Below are 19,309 nucleotides of genomic sequence, written 5' to 3'. Positions count from 1 at the left end.
GAGAGAGAGAGAGAGAGAGAGAGAGAAGAGATTCAGACAGTCCATGAGGAGGAGAGGGTCTGAGGATACATACAATGGGAAGAGATCTGAAGCAGAGAGAATTAGAACAATATTAAACTGCAAGGATCATGGGGATAGGGATGGGGATAGGAAGCAGCCATATTAGCATAGGAGGGTAAAATAGTTAATGCTACTTAACACCCCAGGAACTGAGGTACAGCTTGGAACAAATCTTGGTTTCTCTGTATGGTTATTGGAGACTAGCAAAGGTAAAGAAATACAGCCACTGGATTAATTCACTGGTTACATTTACATTAAAAATAATTCATTTCTCAAATCTGATAAAGTTAAGAGTGAAAGATGAAGAGCTGAGCATTCTGGGATAGAGAAGAAACAAAACTCAATCTCTGGAGAACTTGTGGAATCCTCTGCTAATTTTTCTTGGAAACTGTTGAGAACCCAGTAAGGAAAAGAAATGTGTGCAAAATCATACTGTGTGTTTGCATAACCTTAGATGGAAATCATCAGAAAAACTTGTATAATTTTTATATTCTTTGTTTCTATGAAGAATATAATTCTTTCTTTGAACTTAAGACTAAGGGGTGAGATAGAGAATAGAATCAAATATGTGTCTACAATAACCCAATATATCCAAATGTTTAAAAAGCATCTTTCCCTACAGAGTGCTAGCTCACAGTTTAGATCCCATTAGCTCTCCATGCTCATACATGGCTTTGTTTCTTTTACTTTTCATTCTTCACGAGTGTTACTCGGATGTTGTGTTCTGATGGGGCAGAAAGGAAGAAGAAAAACCCTATAGAGCAGAGAAAGTCTAGCTGCCCAAAACCTTAGTTTTGTTAGAAAAAATTAGTGAAAGCCTGTTTTAGTTAAAGTATTGTTGTAAAAAGTCATTAAAAGTGAGGTGTGGTATTTTATGCCTGTAATGCCAGGATTCTGGAGGCTGTAGCAGGAGGATTACAGGAAGTTTAAGGGCAGCCTCGGTGGGCTATCCAAGGAATTCAGGCCAGCCTGGACAATAAAGTAAGATCCTATCTTAAAAATAAATAAGCGAAAGTAGACATTAAATTTTTTTTAAGTATCCACACTTTGGTCTTCCTTCTTCTTGAGTTTCATGTGTTTTGTGAATTGTATCTTGGGTATCCGGAGCTTCTGGGCTAATATCCACTTATCAGTGAGTGCATATCATTTGTGTGCTTTTTTTTTTCATCTTCAAAATATTTTATTATAAAACACAACACAGAGCTCACCAACAGTTCCCACCCAACACTGTCAAAATACACACTGCTAGACACAGTGCCCTCAAGATCTGACTTCAGTTAAGAATCTCAGTTCCCTCAGTTTCAGGAAAACCACAGCAGGGAGTGGAATGGAGAGACAGCAAGTCGCCAGGATGCTGCATTGATGCTCAACAAGAACATGGTGGTGCACACCTTTAATTCCAGCACTTGGGAGGCAGAGGTAAGCAAATTTCTGAGTTTGAGGCCAGCCTGGTCTACAGAGTGAGTTCCAGGACAGCCAGGACTACACAGAGAAACCCTGTCTCAAAAAAACCAAAAAAAAAAAAAAAAAAAAAAAAAAAAAAAAAAAGAACACAGTCCCTCCAGAGGTGGACACCCACAGCCAGGGTTGTAGGCTACCCACAGCTGGAGCCCAAGTTTGGGCAGAGATGAGAGATGAGGTGGAGTGAAGATGACACTCCAAAAGTCCCAGCTTCAGGCCACTACTTCTTATTCCTTGGCTTTAGCTCTTCAGTTGCATTACACAAGAAAATGTAAATTTTCTTTTGGGGATTATAAAACTCATGTCCCTTGGACCAGTTGTAGCTGGAAGCATAGGCAAATGTTTCCATTGTGATTGAAGCATCAAGCTGCTATGGGCTGATCTACCTGTTCCGAAGTCTTTAGTTGGGTCCTGGTATCTTTGTCCCAGAAGTTGAACCTACCATCAGAGCCCACAGTGGCAAGGGTACCATGGACAGGATGGAAGGCAATCCCATTCACTGTATAGATGTCTTGAGGAGCTGAAGCGTTGGTACCATTGGATCGATGGCATTTGAAGGTGAAGTTATCTTTGGCCGGATTTGGAGGGTTGATGTGGTGAATGGCAGCTCTCCCCTCAATGCTCCCCAGAGCAAAACCAGTCAGCTTGTTCTGTTTATCTTTAAAAATAGCCACACATAGATGCTGGTGCTTCAGGGGAGACTCTATTCTCCTGAACTCAGAGGGCTGATTCTCTGATAGACAATCAGGCCCCTCTCTGCAGTGGCTACCACAGCCCTCGGGTATATCACATCTGCACAGTAACAGCGTTCAGGGAGACCATCATAGGATATGACAACCTTGTATCCCAAAACTTCAGTCTTATCCCAGCTCCTGGTCATCACACAGCCATAGTTTGGGGCTTTGATCCGATGTATGGTCTTAACAGGAGCATCATGCTGAGCTATCTGAATGGCCTGGTTGCTGTCCAGGTCTCACATCTTGGCTGTCTTGTCACACGATGCTGTGAATACTTTGCTCCCATCATCACTCCAGCAGACATCAAGCATTGGCCCCAGGTGCATCTGCTGAGCCTTTGGAATGGTTTGCCCGCTGTCTTCCACTTCCCAGCAGTGAACATCATTAGCCCATGATCCTGCAATAAGGAAGTTGCCTGGTAAGGTTAGTGGGCTGAAAGACATACAACCGATGCTGTCATCGGGAGAAGATGCTACTTCAATATCCTTCATTGGGTCGTGGTTATCTGTGGTTGTGCTCCCAAACATGCTGGTCCCACCAGTCCTAAATCCAGAGGTTGATCCAAACAGATTCATGTTGGCTGCTCTGGCACGGGGTGGAGAGGGCACAGCCAGGAGACCCCAGACCCCTCAAGACAGTGGAAACTGCCCTGTTAATGTATGTTCTTTTGTGATTGGGTTACCTCATTCAGGATGATATCCTCCAGATCCATCCATTTGCCTAAGAATTTCATGAATTCATTGTTTTTAATAGCTGCATAGTACTCCATTGTGTAAATGTACCATATTTTCTGTATACATTCCTCTGTTGAGGGACATCTGGTTTCTTTCCAGTTTCTGGTTATTATAAATAAGACTGCTATGAACATAGTAGAGCATGTGTCCTTATTACATGTTGGAGCATCTTTTGGGTATATGCCCAGGAGTGGTATTGCTGGATCCTATTTGCAAAACACATGAAACTCAAGAATACGGAAGACAAAAGTGTGGATACTTCAATCCTTCTTAGAAGGGGGAACAAAATACCCATGGAAGGAGTTACAGAGACAAAGTGTGGAGCAATGACAGAAAGAATGACCATCCAGAGACTTCCCCATCTGGAGATCCATCCCATAAACAACCACCAAACCCAGAGACTATTGCAACAAGAACTTGCTGACAGGAGCCTGATATAGCTGTCTCCTGAGAGGCTCTGCCAGTGCCTGACAAAGTTGTGGATGCTCACAGCCATCCATTGGACAGAACCTCTGAATCTGTAAGCCAGCCTCAATTAAATGTTGTTTTTTTAAATAAGACTTTCCTTGGTCATGGTGTCTGACAGAGCACAGGGTCCCCAATGAAGGAGCTAGAGAAAGTATCCAAGGAGCTCAAGGGGTTTGCAGCCTCATAGGAGGAACAACAATATGAAGTAACCAGTATACCCCAGAGCTCCCTGGGACTAAACCACCAACTGAAGAAAACACATGGTGGGACTCATGGCTCTAGCTGCATATGTAGCAGAGGATGGTCATCAATGGGAGGAGAGGCCCTTGGTCCTGTGAAGATTCTATGCTCCAGTATAGGGAAATGCCAAGGCCAGGAAGCAGGAGTGGGAGGGTTATTGATCAGGTGGAGGGGGAGAGGATAGGGGATTTTTGGAGGGGAAACTAGGAAAGGGGATAACGTTTGACATGTAAATAAAGAAAATATCTATATTAGTTAGGGTTTTACTGCTGTGAACAGACACCATGACCAAGGCAAGTCTTATTAAAAAAACCAACATTTAATTGGGGCCGGCTTACAGATTCAGAGGTTCAATCCATTACCATCAAGGTAGGAGCATAGAAGCATCCAGGCAGGCATGGTGCAGGAGGAGCTGAGAGTTCTACGTCTTCATCCAAAGGCTGCTAGTGAAGACTGACTTCCAAGGCAACTAGGGTGAGGATCTTATGCCTATACCCACAGTGACACACCTACTCCAACCAGGCCACACCTATTCCAACAAGGCCACACCTCCAAATGGTGTCACTCCCTGGTCCAAGAATATACAAACCATCACAATATCTAATAAAAAATCTTTAAAAACATTAAGTTTTAATTGTTGGGAATGGGAGAGATAGTTTAGTGGTTAAGAAAGCTTGCTACTTTTCCAGAGGTCTCTAGTTCTGTTCCCAGCACCTACATCAGGCAGGTCACAAGCCGCTGTAACTCCAGCTCCAGGGACTGGATACTTCTGGCCTCAAGGCATCTGTACTCATGTTTTGAGGACTATGCCTAGTTATCAACTTAACTACATCTGGAATGAACTACAATCCAGAAATGGAGGGCACACCTGTGATCTAGATCTTGAGGTTTAGGCCCAGGCAAAGTAGTATGCACCCAGGAGACAGAGGCAAGCAGATCTCTGAGTTCAGGGCTAGCCTAGGACAGAACAAGTTCCAATAGGCATGGTGGTACAAACCTTTAATCTATGCCACACCTGGAGGCCTACATAAGGATAATGGAAAAAGGAAGGGTTTGTTCTTCTTCACCTGCTTGCACTTACATGCCAGCACATCTGTTGGAACTACTTCTTCAGGATTCCAGCTTATGCAGAAGACCAGCTGAAACACCAAGCCTTGTGGAACTGAGGCTAGACTCTTGGACTTCCCACTCACAACTGTCCATTGTTGGGTTAGTTGAACTGCAGACTATAAGTCATTCCAGTAAATTCCCTAATATATAGAGAGACATTCCATAAGTTCTGTGACTCTAGAGAACCCTAATACATATGTACATACACACAAAAATTTAAAAATAAACTAAATAGTTGGGCAGTGGTGGCACATGCCTTTAATCCCAGCACTTGGGAGGCAAAGGCAGGCTGATTCCTGAGTTCAAGGCCAGCCTGGTATACAGAGTGAGTTCCAGGACAGCCAGGGTTACACTGAGAAACTCTGTTTCAAAAAACCAAAAATAAATAAATAAATAAATAAATAAATATTTTTTAAAGTCTTAACTTGTATAAAGTAGCACAGTAGGAAGATTATTGTATTATTGACCTATGGTATTCCATTTTGCGATCTTCAACAAGAAAATTGAGCCTCAATCTCAATGTATTAATTTATGAATAGGATTAATAATATTTATCACACTAGGTTGCAGTCAACCTTAAATCAACAACTCCTCCCAGCAGCTCTTAGTGGCCTCTGTGAGCTAAGAAAGAGCAATGCATAATGAACAAAGACCCTGAACAAGTGAATTTTGGTATGAAAGAAGAGAATGGGAAAGCTGCAAAGCACACAAAACCGTGGAAGGAAAGGACAGGCCTTTAAGGGCTTCAGCAAACAGACTGCACTGTGGAGATTCTAAGAGGTATTGGGGACACCACAGGAGAGAGAAGAAGGTGATATGGTGGGTTGTGGAACAGTTGCCTAAGCATGTACAAGCCCTGGGTTTAATTTCCAGCACTAGCAAACCATCCAATAAAATTAAGTTTTAAAAACATTTTAATTTTTGCACTTCAAAAATATTTAAGGAATTAAAAAGTAAAGACCGGGCGTGGTGGTGCACACCTTTAATCCCAGCACTTGTGAGGCAGAGACTGGCTGATTTCTGAGTTCGAGGCCAGCCTGGTCTACAAAGTGAGTTCCAGGACAGCCAGGGCTATACAGAGAAACCCTGACTTGAAAAACAAACAAACAAAAAACAAAACAAAACAAACTGAAGACCATGAAAAGGCTCAATGGTAAGGTCATTTGCTACAAAGCCTAGTCCCCAAAATTCATAGTGGAAAAAGAGAACCAACTCCCACAAATTGTCCTCTGACCTACACACACACACACACACACACACACACACACAAATATATATATATATATATATATATATATATATATATATATATATATGTGTGTGTGTGTGTAAAAAGAATTTAAAAGAGAGTAGAAACTTCATTGATGGAAACTATATTTTAATAATAAAGTTAAATAAAGCAATTTAAAACTAGAATTGAGATTTGTTTGTGTATGTACATGTTCATGTGTGTATGCACATGTGTGTGAATTTGTATGTGCTACATGTCGAAGTCAGAGGTTGATGCTGAGTGTCTTTCTCATTAGCTTTCCATGTTTGTTTGTTTGTTTTTCTTTTTCTTTTGAGATAGTCTCTCACTGACAATGAAATTTATTAATTGGGCTAGGTGGGCTGGCAAGCAAGTCCCGGGGATCCTCCTCTCTTTGTCTTCCCGTACTGGGATTCAGTCACATCATTATGCCCGATGGTTTTGTGGGTACTAGGGATCAAACCTGCAAGCACCTTACTGACTGAACCATCTTCTCTGCCCAGATGCAAGAGTTTGATGCTAGAAAACAGATAGATAAAAATGTCTTAGCAGCACAGCACACCATTATTCCTGCAAATGGAATATTAAGTCAGCAGCAGCAAGGCTTAGACCCATCCCAGTTTCAATATAGAATTCTCAACAGGCTCTGATAGTGGTCATATGGTTTCTGTGGATGTATAGCTGAGTTGGAAGAAAAAAAGAAACAGAACAATTGACCATTGACTTAAGTAACAAGAGGATTTCTTCCCATTATGCAGCAAGGCCTTCATCCTTCCCCAAACCTGATAAGTCCATGGACATTTACCCTTTAGAGACAGAAAGACAATGGATACCTTGATCTATGAATGAGAGTGAGTTATTCAGTATCAAAACAGAGGGGAGGTATACAGCATTAGAACAAAGGTGAGATATATAACATCAGAAACACAGGTGAGGTATACAGCATCAGAAACAGGTGAGATATACAGCATTAGAACACAGGTGAGGTATACAGCATCAGGAACTGAGTCCAAGGAAACATACATCTGTATTCTGAGACACCCAGAGAGTCTATGGGTGACTCACTGGGTCCTGTTCTTAAGAAAGTTCAGAAACTTATAGAGATTTGACCAGCCCAATAAAATACATCAAAACACACAACATTGATTCCCCAGTAAAGCAATGTGGCCAGATTACTCCAATGTGAAGATCACATCCAGCAAGTTATTCTTCTCTTTGTAAAGCCCAGTCAACTGTTTCTGAGAGTGCACAAAGTCCACTTGAGCAAACAGTCTATGACAATCCCCCCTTAGCAACAATGAGTCTACAACAGCAGGGCCAAGGTACATATAGATAACCTAAGACATCCTGCAGGAAATTGATATAACCTAGCCACCCTGTTTGTCGGGGGTGGGGTGCCCCCATACTTGGTTCCCGAAAATTAAGCCAGAAATGCAGTGTTTAAAATATTAACTTGGCTGACCCATAAGGAAATTCATTAATCTTGCTGTGACTATAATAAATACCCCATACCCCAAAACATGGGGCTCTCACTTCTGACCCACTGCAACTGTGATGATGAGAGTCCTTGCTCTCAAGCTTGTAATAAAGACTATTATATGTTTGCGGCTGAATTGGCTCCTTGGTGGTCTTTGAGGTCCCTGCCACTTCGGCATAACACCTTCCTCCTCAAATTTATATAAACAACTTTCTAGTTCCCTGCTCCTGAAGTGAGGATAACCAGGAATGGCCAGACATCAGACAGAAAAGCGGACCTAACATTCGAGATTCAACAAAGAAGCCTAAAAATCCTAAAAACAGAGTTTCATTGAGAGCAAGAGCTAGGGGTGCAGTTCAGGGATATTGATTCTTGACACTGAAGGGTAAAAACGAACAAACAAACAAACAAACAAACAAACAAAAAAGCATTCAAGAACTGTCAAAGAAAGCAATTCAATAAAATGTCCTGAAACCAAAACTCATGAATCTACTGATTAAATGGTTCCATTGAGAGCACAAAATGATGGATTAAAAAAAAAGAAAAAAGATGGGTCCATACACCAAGGTATATGTGATGGTAACACTTGTCATGGATTAGGACTGCGGAAGTCATGGATACTCATCATTCTAAGCAGAAGCACAACGCCTTTCTCTAACAGGGCAACTTGATCCAGTGGTCGCACTTGTAAAGTTTATCATGAGGCTGCATTGTTAGAACTACAAAAAAGCTCTTGTCCCCTGATGACCTAAATCCAAACAAACCCCTATACGAAGCCCAATCTTAGGATGGCTTTGAGTGCCCACCAGCTGTATCACTAGAATAGTTCAGGTTCTCTTTGAGTTGGAGTCTGAAACAGCTCAAGTTCAGCCAACACCTGACACCTTCTTTCATAGAGCATTTAGTTTTAAAAGCTCTATGAAACTTAATTTCAGTTAAGAACTGAATTTATTCTTAACTGTTACGAAACAGTTAAGACCTTTGTCCCTTTAAGATATATATAGCCTACAATCTCTGAGTATCATTCTCAAGGATGTGAAAGTCATTCCTTTGAAATGTAACTATTCCTCACTGTGGGAGGTCAGAAATCTAGCTTCAAGACTCTCCACACAGCTGCCCCATACATTTACATTGGCCAATCTTCCGTGTGTTTTTCTTCATTTTCATTTCCCAGACTTAACCCTGCTCATTCCTCTTCTCCCTTGTTGTCTTTGAAATGCCCAGTTGCCTCTGTAACAAGTGGAATAGATCTTGAGTCTTTCCACTGTGGACAGTAGTTACTGGATAAAATCTATCTCTATCATTTTAATGCCCAGTAACCAAGGTCACATGTTGCAAGTCACAGGTGTTAGAATGAGGATGTGGCTCTGAGGTGACAATTACCTAGAAGCATGCACAGACCTTGATTGCCACACCCCACAACAAAGGATATATTTGTTACATGATGTAAATTAATTATTCATTAAAGTCAATTGGTTGAGATCTCTAATTAGTGTGATTCCATCAACAGGAACTGCTTGAAAAATAAATAGTACATCTATAAAAAGACTACTACTCAGCATGAGAAATAAGGCCCTTTATGAAATGAATAAGAAAATTCCAAAATATACTAGGATAAGAGTACAGAGTAGTATGTATAATTGCTTTTATTTATGTAATGAAAACCAAAGTGTACAGACCTGGATGAATGCCCCACTAAGGCGTGAGAGCAACAATTGTTCACCTGTTATGAAGAGATGGCATTTCCTTCTGGGCACAAAAGTGGACAAACAGCTGCAATCAGAGCAGGTTTTATGGGCAGCTATTCAAGGAGGTGATGGACAGCATATGGGAACAGTGTGTGAGCAGCACAGAGAATAGACATGATGCAACTAGGTGAGATTTGAAAGTGGGAACAATCCAAGGGCCAAGATGACTGGGCCATGAAGCATGTGATGGTTTGTATATATGCTCGGTCCAGGGAGTGGCACTATGAGAAGGTGTGGCCCTGTTGGAGTAGGTATGTCACTGCAGGTAAAGTGTGGGCTATAAAATCCTCATCCTACCATGCCCAAGAAGAGCTGAACCCAGTGCCCATGCACACATAGACTAGACTCCATAAGCTGTCAGCTAGCATTCTCCTGCAAAGTCTGTACTTATTTGAAACACACTAGAGTTACCAGACTTGAGTTAAACTTTCTAAACATGCAGCCTGAAGAGAGCAATGAAGATTATCACTACAGTTTGAGAAATTTGCCAATTGTCAGGGTCCTAGACCAATCCATTCACACAAGCACTAACACAGCAATGACTCAGGTCCTGTTGAGACACCCAGGGCTGTGTATCCATCCATTGTTCCTTGCCTCAGACAGTGTAGAACAACATTGAGAACTTCCCCATACCCTAAGGAAAAAGCTCTCTTACCACCCCTTACTCCTCCAAGAGGACAGGACAATGTCATGTCACATCACCTACCTTGCCATGAGACTCTAGCCCAAGCTTATAAGAGGCCTCTGCCTTCCTGCACACCCTCCAACCTCTGGTGGGAAGCCCTTTGTGGGCATGCAGCTAGCAATCTTTCCATATCTCACTGCCTTCCACATCAGCTAGTTAACAGCATTCTTGACAGAGGCCAGGCAAAACCTGACACTAGTACAGCGTCTTTGACAAACCCACTACTTACATGTAGCAACCAGCAGTCCAAAGGGAGAGTCAAAAGACAGGGCCTGTGATCAGGTGATATTCAGGATTCAAAAGACAGCAAGAATACAGAGTGCAGATTTCCCACCCACACCCTAAGAACAGTCAGGGGACCAGGTTTAGTCCCTGTAATGCAGGATGTCATCCAAGCCAGAAACTTTAAGTTTCTTTAGAACTTCATCTCAACCCCACGAAATGGGCAGGTTTCTGTGGAAAGAAACAGAAACTAAAATAGGATCGACATCGTATTGTTAAGGGCTGTGGAAAACTGATCCAGTCACTTGTAACAAGCCTGAACTCTGAAATTTCAGCCTGGTAGTCACACTAGTCACTAGTGCTTGTTTTATTTGGCTGAAAGACCCCCAGTGTTTTCAACTGAGAGGACTACTGTTGACCACAGAGGCTCTCTCTTCCAACACCTCCTAGGAAAAAGAAAATGGATGCAGGGGGAATCAATTGCTCTCACCATTCTGACGAAGCGACTCCGCTGAATCCGTGGTTCTATTAGCTTTTTGTGGTACTCAGCCAAATGCAATAGCTAAATCAGCCAGGGAAGGCTTTCTTCTGTCCCAGGGTTCTTGTTCCCACTCTCCTCAAGTATAGAGTGAGCCGAACAAAAGGACAAATGGGAGGTTTTTTGTTGTTAATTCAGAATTAACAATCTTGAGCAGGATAAAATAGCCATAGACAGATTGTCATACGGGATTGAGAACAGGTTCTAACTCTTGGAAGCAGCAGGCTGCTGGCTGAGAGCCATCATAACTCTGGGAAGTATTACAGCTTAAACAATCTTGGTGGGCTTCGGTGTGCAAACCAAACACATCTGTAAGTCACCAATACAGATATCAGGTCTTAGAGCTTGTGAGAAGCTATGAGAATGAATTGTGGTGTGTTGAGGCCAAGGCTGGAAAGAGCCCTTACTGCTTGCAGCTGTTGATTATGTCCTAGAGGCTAGCTTGAGCAAGCTCATTTCCACGGGCAAAAGTCTCAGGCTTGGGAAGCCTCCAAGAAGTCCATTCCCAGAGAGTCTTAAAGGCTTCCTTCTGGCTGGGATCCACACGCTGGTCTTCAGGCTTCTTCCCCTAAAGAGATAGGAATGTTTGGGGCCAGTCTCCCAGCCAGTCAGGGGCCAGGCTTGGAAAGTCCTCCTTCCCTTTCCTCCTCCCTTGGTTCTGTAGCAATCCTACCTCCTTATAAAGGATTAATTTATAGGGTACTAGGTGGGCTCAAGTGAACCCAGTTTGCCCAAATTAGCTGAATATACCCATGTGAAGTTGGTAAAAAAAAAAAAACGAAACAAAACAACAACCAACGACAGAATAAAAAACAAAACAAGACCAGTCAGAGGTGAGCAGTCAAAACTGACAGGAGAAGGGGGGCAAAGTTAATAAAAGTTCACAATCAGGTATTCAGGTCTCCTTCCTGCAGAGGTCAGGAAAGATGGTTTCTGTTGCCAAGGTGACCTTTGCAGGCCTGGTACTTTCCTACTTCCTTCAGCTGGGAAAGTTCAGCTGAGGTTTTTTTGTTTCCTTCTCTCTTTTAGATATGCTGCCATTGTATTCACAGCTTTCAGCAGCCCACTCTGCAGCTCCGTTTCCTTAGAGGCTCGAGCCTGCCAGCTGCCAGAAAGCTCTGTTTAGGGTAGGGTGGGTCACGCCCACCCTAATGCTGCAAGGTCTCTCTATAAAGGGATGAAAATGCACTATTTGATGCAGAGTCTATATGGTACTAACACCATGTTCCTCCAGGCTAATCCATGAGTGTCGTCAAAGGCTCATTGCTACAGGGAGCTCCTTTAGTGAATAATTTTGACCTGAGAGCTACCTTTTGGCATAGTCAAAACGTTATTAGAACTGAGTGCCTACTCACTTTCTAATTCCCTGCCTGTCCCTCCACTTCACAAGTGTCTCTTTCAGGGTACTTCCTGTCCACAGTTGTTTCTAACCCTGGTTCCTTATAAACACTTCTCCCAAGCAATCTTTTCTGCCCCTAATACCGCCTGCCTGGCGTCCACTGCTCATTAAAGGCCCAAACTAACTTACTTTGCACTTCTGCTTTCTTGCCCTTTTTAGACGTTTTATTTTATTTATGTATGTATTTGAGGCAGAGTCTCATTATGGAGCTCAGGTTGAGGGGGCTGCTTTTCTTATCTCTGTTGCCCAAGTTTTTTCAAGAGTGGCAAGGGATTCGGGAGAATGCCATCATGCTGGCATTGACTTTATTTTCAGTAATTGTGTTTGTAAGTAGAGGTTTCATTAAGATTTTTTGTAAAATTTTTTTGTTTTTGTTTTTTCAAGACAGGGTCTCTCTGTGTAGCCCTGGCTGTCCTGGAACTCACTCTGTAGACCAGGCTGGCCTGGAACTCAGAAATTTGCCTGCCTCTGCATCCCAAGTGCTGGGATTAAAGGCATGCGCCACCACGCCCAGCACTAAGATTTTTTTTTAAAAAAGACCACATTTAAGGCCTACTAAATGAATGTTTGGCTCATCTAAGGAATTATTATTGAGGGGGAAACTCTGCAATGCGAACTCACCTCACAGGTAATGTCAATGATCCATCTCCTAGCTTAGGTCTCCTGGAAAAGAAGCCCTCACACAACCATCGGTCAACTTGTTAACGTGTTCATCTTTACCTCAGGTGCTCTAGACTCAAGAATGGTGTCACACTTGGCTTGGGATTGACATCCCCACTCACATGATGTCTTCCATCCCCCCAGAGATATTTCACCTTCTTGACCTTCATGTTCTTCCTAGTCCCACATTAGCCAAGTCTGTCATTCATGTCTAATTGTTTTTCCACTGAACTCTTGAGCCTCATTCAACTGTGAAAATGTGCTTCAGCCCACAAGTCCCCAAGCAGTCCAGTTAAAGCAAACATCGGGTCCTTAAAGGAGGTGTTACCTAACCTTTCAGGCAGGCCTGGCTCAGTCTCAACACTCTTCATCGGAGACAGTTTATTTAAATAATATAGTTTATTATTATTATAGTTTATTATTATGTGATATGCTCACTTTAGACTCCTACTTGTCTGAATTTTGCAGCTGACATTTTACAAAATTGTGTTTTGAATTTTTACCAAGGAAGACGATAAATTCTAGCAGAATAATGTTCTTTAAAGGTGGGGAGAGATAGTAGGACCATCAAATTAAAACAGAAGTTCAAAACCAACAAAACCACTAAGCTTTCTCTTTAAAACATTTGGTCATCATACTTTTAAAAGCCATGGGTTCAAACCAGACCTGGTGACACTAGCCTTTGATCTCAGCACTCTAAAGTAGAGGAAAGTGTAAGCTGGAGGCCAACTTGGTCTACATAGTGAACTCCAGGATGGCAAGGATTGCATAGTGATACTCTCAAAAAAAAAAAAAAAAGCCACCTCACACCAAAAATCACAGGCCCACTGATGGTCACAAATATTCAGAGAAACCTTTGGTACTTATGAGCTACTGACATCTGTTTATAAACCTGCTAATGCTCTTTGTAAGTGTGTTAAGCAATCAGAATAAAAGGTCATTATAAACATCTGGCACCTGAGAACTTTCTTTTGCATGGAAGCCTAATTTTTCCAAGTACTTTCCTTACATGTAGGCTAGACTACCAACAGGTGGCAGCATAGTTGCATCTGGTGGTCATTAAACTAAGAGCATGTAAAGAACATGGAGACTACCAACTAAGATGAAATTTATAAGTGACATATATTCTCTTCAGCCAGTCTGGCTCTCAATAAATAATGATCTAGTGGTGTTCAAAACAATATAACCAGAACCACTTTTTAAAAAATGGTGGTCAGACAAAAGAAAGTGGCTGAAGCACATTGTTTTTGCACTATCAAGTCAGAGGTTCTCAACCTGGGGGTTGAGACTCCTTTGGGGTCACATATCAGATATCCTGTAAATATGTGAATATTAAATATTTACATTAGAATTTACAACAGTAGCAAATTTACAGTTATCAAGTAACAATGAAATAATTTTATGTTTGGAGGCCACCATAAGATGAGGACTGTATTAAAAGGTCCCAACATAGTTGAGAACCACTCCTCTAAGTGGAGAAATTCAAACAGAGGTGCTGGGATGTGTGTGATCGATCGCAAGGGCTCAAACATTAAGTAGGATTCAAACTCAGGGAAGTGGTGAAAGGCTAGCAGATAGCTTGGTGAGGGATTATTGGGAGCCACTTCTTGGCATGCAATCAAAAACTAAATAACCGAAGGTCAGAATTTTAGAACTGGGGGAAGCAGATATCATCAATCAGGAACAGGGTGGTAGCCATAAATTTGGGCTGTTGGCTTCCTCAGAGATCCAGGCAATTTAAGGAATTTCCATACAACCTCTAACAGCCTCTGCAAATTAATGCCTGCCTTACCCATTCTTAACTACTTAGTTTTCCTTAAGAAGGATGTGTGTGGTTCCGTTGCTGCTTGGATACATTCTCTGTGCAGTTATTTCCAGCCCAATTTTTTTTTTCTCTGGTAAGAGGCCTTTGTAAACTATTAGGAGAATTGGGTTAATCTCCCAGTTTAACTTGTTTCAAACTGCCTTCCTTACATATACCAAAAGGGTACAATTCAGGCTGCAGAAAGAGTTCAGTTGATAAATACTTGGTGTACAAATATAAGGATCTGAGTTAATCCCTAAAACTCATGCAAAAAGCAGGATGTAGAAATTGGCTTGGTGAGATCCAGGTCCAAGTGAGAGACTCCTGAGGAAGGACACTCAAAGGGCACCTCTGCCTTCCACATGCAAGAGCGCACAAACGCACCCACACACATACATGCATACATACATACATGCAAACACATATATACACATGCACACACATACACACATATACATGCACACACACACAGACATTTTTTAGGAAGAATTTGGCATCTAAGCACCAAGACTGTGGTTTTGTTTTTCTCTGTAGGCAAAGAACAGCATAAACTACAAACCAACTCTGTCTTCTAATGTATAATGTAAAGCTGTTCAAATCTTTTAGATACTGACCTTCCTCAGTAGTACGTTTTACTTTGCCACTGTGCTAGCCTCTGGCCCATTTGCTCTTGAATCCAGTCTGTATTTTTTTCTTCTATATTATACAAGAATATCCATCCCACAAGCTACATATTTCAGGCTGCCAACTGCCAACTGGCTAAAACTAACCTATATAAAACACTGCCACAAACAGGAAAGAAGGAAGAGTGTGGAAACACTTTAGAGATCTAGACTGGAGCTCTCTCTAGGACTGCTCTAGACAAAATGCCCCCCACCTTTGATTTTAGCCTAGTTGGATAACCCAGCTCTGGAACCCAACAGCCCTGCCAGTTTTCTTCACCCCAACAGCCAACAGGAATTAGCAGTTCCTGCCATTGCAGATAGCCATGCGCTTTGCCATCTTCAGCTCAACTTCTCAATGTTTTCATCTGTGTAAGCAATTTCCTGTTTTAAATTGTCACTGTTAAAAATACACTAGCATTGTTTCTGTTTTCCTGATACATAAACATAGAACACACAAACATACTATATGAAACTGAAGTACATGTTTCACAAACAATATTCATTTTACTCTGGGCAATGATTCTGATATTTCCTGTGCTATTCTGTGTGTGTGTGTGTGTGTGTGTGTGTGTGTGTGACTTGTAAGTATTTCATGTAACCCTGACTGGCTTTGAATTTACCATGGAGGCAAGGATAACCTTAAACTTCTAGTCTTCCTGCCTGTCTCCTGAATGCTGCTGGTATCACTGTATCTAGTCATATGCGATGCTGGGGATTGAACCCAAGATTTTATGCATACAACCTCAGTCTTCTGGAGTTTAAGAATAACAGTCATACTGGTGGCTCAAGCATTTAATCCTGCACTCAGGAGGCAAAGGAAGGTGGATCTCTATGAGTTTAAGGCCAGTCTGGTCTACTGAGCAAGTTTCAGGACAGCCAGAGCTACACAGAGTAACCCTGTTTCAAAACAAAAACAACAAAGAAAAAATAATAGTCACAACCCACTAAATTGAGTTTATAACTTGCTGATGTGTTAGATCTCCATAGCAGAGATTTGGAAATTTCGTAGTTTATGCAAAGTATAGACGGAGGTAACTTTTATACATATGCATGCCTGATAGTCTGGACTATATTTCCTGAAAAAAAAAATCTATCCTTTGTCTCCTGCTTTTCTTTGTTTTTTTTTTTTTTTTCTGTCAAAAATTGGTTGAACACAGATAGCAGTAGGGTATGTGTATGTGTGTGGTTGTATTGTTATACAATTGAGTGAATATAGATAATTATTCCATTTATTTTTCAACCATACATGAAAATGGAAATTATACATATTAACAGGGAGCACGGGATGTTTTGATACACGTGCTTACTGTGTAAATCAGATCTAAGCAACTCTAATGTGCTATTATTGCATAGTAGGATGACTAAAGATAATAAAATGTCAAGTTTTACAGTTTAAAATATAGAAGGGAACTTAAATGTTTTCACATAAAGAAATAGCAAATATTTGAGAAGATAGAATTTTTAATCTAATTTTAACATTCTAAAACATATATGTCTTATTTTGGTTTTTGTGTTTTAGTAGGGGGAATCTTAAAATGTTTTCATATAAAGAAATAATAAATGTTTGAGAAGATAGTTTTTTTTAAAAACTTAATTTAAATATTGCAGAATGAATGCCTTGTTTTGGATGTTGTGTTTTGGTAGGGGGTTTGAGACAGCATCTCACTGTGTAGGTGAAGAAAGGGAAGAAAACCAACATCTGCGGGAAAGCATAAATCATCGTAGGCTGGGCCCAAGGGTTAAAGGTGAAGCCAAGCTGTCCCTAACCCTGGATAAGCTGAGACCAGATAGAGAAGCACTGTGTCTATGTCTCTGTACTAGGCACTTTTCTCACCTCTGTAACAAAATCACAGACAAAGGCAACTGAAGGAAGGGGCTTCCATGGTGATGACAACATGGTGGCACAGCTGTCAGGTGGATGGTCAAAGGGCATCTGCATCTTGGAAGCAGAGGTAGATGAATGCAGGTGCTTTGCTTGCTTTCTCTTTACTCAGCCACTGATATTTCTGTCTCTGTCTGTATATTTGCCACTCTTCATACTCTCACAGAAACGGACTATGTGCTATGTGGACTTCTATGATTACATTAACCATTTAGCACCCTGTTTTCAAGGTTTATCCATGTTTTAGCATATATTGGTACTCGTTGCTTTTAGTGCTGAGTAATATTCTATTTATCTTAGTTTGGTGTTTCTTTAACAAACCAACACAATGTAAATTGACTGCCTTAAATTTTTATAGGTAGAACATACGGTGTTGGCCACAATGGGCTAAAATTAAGGTGCTGTCAGAGATACATTCCTTCTGGAAAATATGAAGGGAATCTGTATCCTTACCTTCATTAGCATCCTCGTTAGATCCCTGAATTGTTTGGACAATGGTCTCCTTCCATCTGTGACACCAATAACAGATTGCTGAGTCTCACAATAATTCTCCCTTGCCTTGTAATAGAACATGTGAAGTTCTGAAGATAACAGTGTAGACACAGATGATTTATCAATTATCATTATAAGGAACCATTCCACTGACCCTGTGTCAGTTGAGAAATACATGGGCTATGTCTATACACTAGGAACAGTTGTGTAAGAGGTTTTGAAAGGACATGTTTTCATTTCTCTTGGTTTTTAGCTAGGAGTTGAGTCATTGGTTTTTTGTTTGGTTGGTTTTTAGAAAGCTTCTGGCCCATAATGGAACATGGTTAAGGATGGTATATACTTAGTGTTGTGTGGAAATGACCCTATCAGTGAAGGCCTCAAAAGAAAACATTGAGCTGGATTTTTGTATTCACTTAATATTTTGGCTTTCATTTTTAATTTTTTGAGTAACAGTTTAATTATAGAGACAATTAAAAATATAGAAAATCTCTAAAGGAAAATAAGAACAAAAACTATTGTTAACATTTTCTTGGGGGCTGGAGAGATGGCTCAGTGGTTAAGAGCACTGACTGATCTTCCAGAGGAAGAGCAAGGGGAGTAGAGGTCCTTGGCCCTGTGAAGGTTCTATGCCCCAGTATAGGGGAATGCCAAGGCCAGGAAGCAGGAGTGGGTGGGTTGGGAAGCAGGGGGAGGTGGGGAGGGGTTAGGGGATTTTTGGAGGGGAAACTAGGAAAGGGGATAACATTTGCAATGTAAATAAAGAAAATATCTAATAAAAGAAAAAAGAAAAAGAAAAAATGTTCTGCTTTCCTGAGAATGTGAAAGCAGAAAATATTTTGAGAGAATAAATTTCTATAACTTTCATTATAGTATATTATTTTAGTTGTCTACCTTAGAATTACTGTTAATTTCCTAGTATTCATAACATCTAAATTAAGCTTTATTGTATGTATGTATAAGAAAAAACATATTATATATAGGGTCCTACTGTAACCTTGATTTCAGATATCTACTGGAAACCATGGACTATATTTCCCATAGATAAAGAACAAAGATATATAGTATAGGTGAGTGTTGTACAGCAATTTTCTCTGAGATTAAAAACTTCCATTTTGGCTGGAAACTTAAGTTAGATTTATTTATTTTTTTTTTAAGGAGATGAAACAACAGACTATCCTAAGGAGAGTGAAATACTTCAGAGGAAAGCATAAACAACTCAAAACAACTCAAGTGAAGTAAACAACTCAAAACAGCTTCAGGAAGTCCCTGAAACTGACCAGATTCACTTCCACCTCAAATGTAAATAGTAAAGACTGCTAAAAATCACTCTGAGATAAGCTTAGTCACTTGGAAAGAGCAGTGACGAGCTAAACTGCCTAGAAGAAACAAAAACCAGCCAACCTGCATTGGAAGCGGATCAAAACAACTGAGCCACCTGGAAAGGAAGCTCTTCAATTTGTGGGCTGCCTGCAGGCTGTATAGTCTCCTTCAGGTCTCAGCTTTTGTGTGCTGTCACCAGTGCTGGGTGAGCTTCAGTGAAACAGATTTCTTTGAGTCCTTTCTGTTCCTGTTAATAACCCCCTCATCCACATTCCTATAAGTAACCCTGATAATCTCATTGGTTCACCAAGTCTGACTTGCTGATATCCTTTACTTTGGTCTGTTGTGGGATCCATAT

General features: G+C 41.0%; 1 pseudogene; it reads right to left on the bottom strand.

The window, feature by feature from the left end:
- Nucleotides 1–1,741: 1,741 nt before the first annotated feature.
- On the bottom strand, nucleotides 1,742–2,833 carry LOC110285058 (annotated as a pseudogene).
- Nucleotides 2,834–19,309: the final 16,476 nt, after the last annotated feature.

Source organism: Mus caroli, chromosome 18, assembly GCF_900094665.2.
Source record: "Mus caroli chromosome 18, CAROLI_EIJ_v1.1, whole genome shotgun sequence".
NCBI classification, from domain to species: Eukaryota; Metazoa; Chordata; class Mammalia; order Rodentia; family Muridae; genus Mus; species Mus caroli.
The sequence above is the reverse complement of the archived record's forward strand: the minus strand, read 5'-3'. Positions and strand labels throughout refer to the sequence as shown.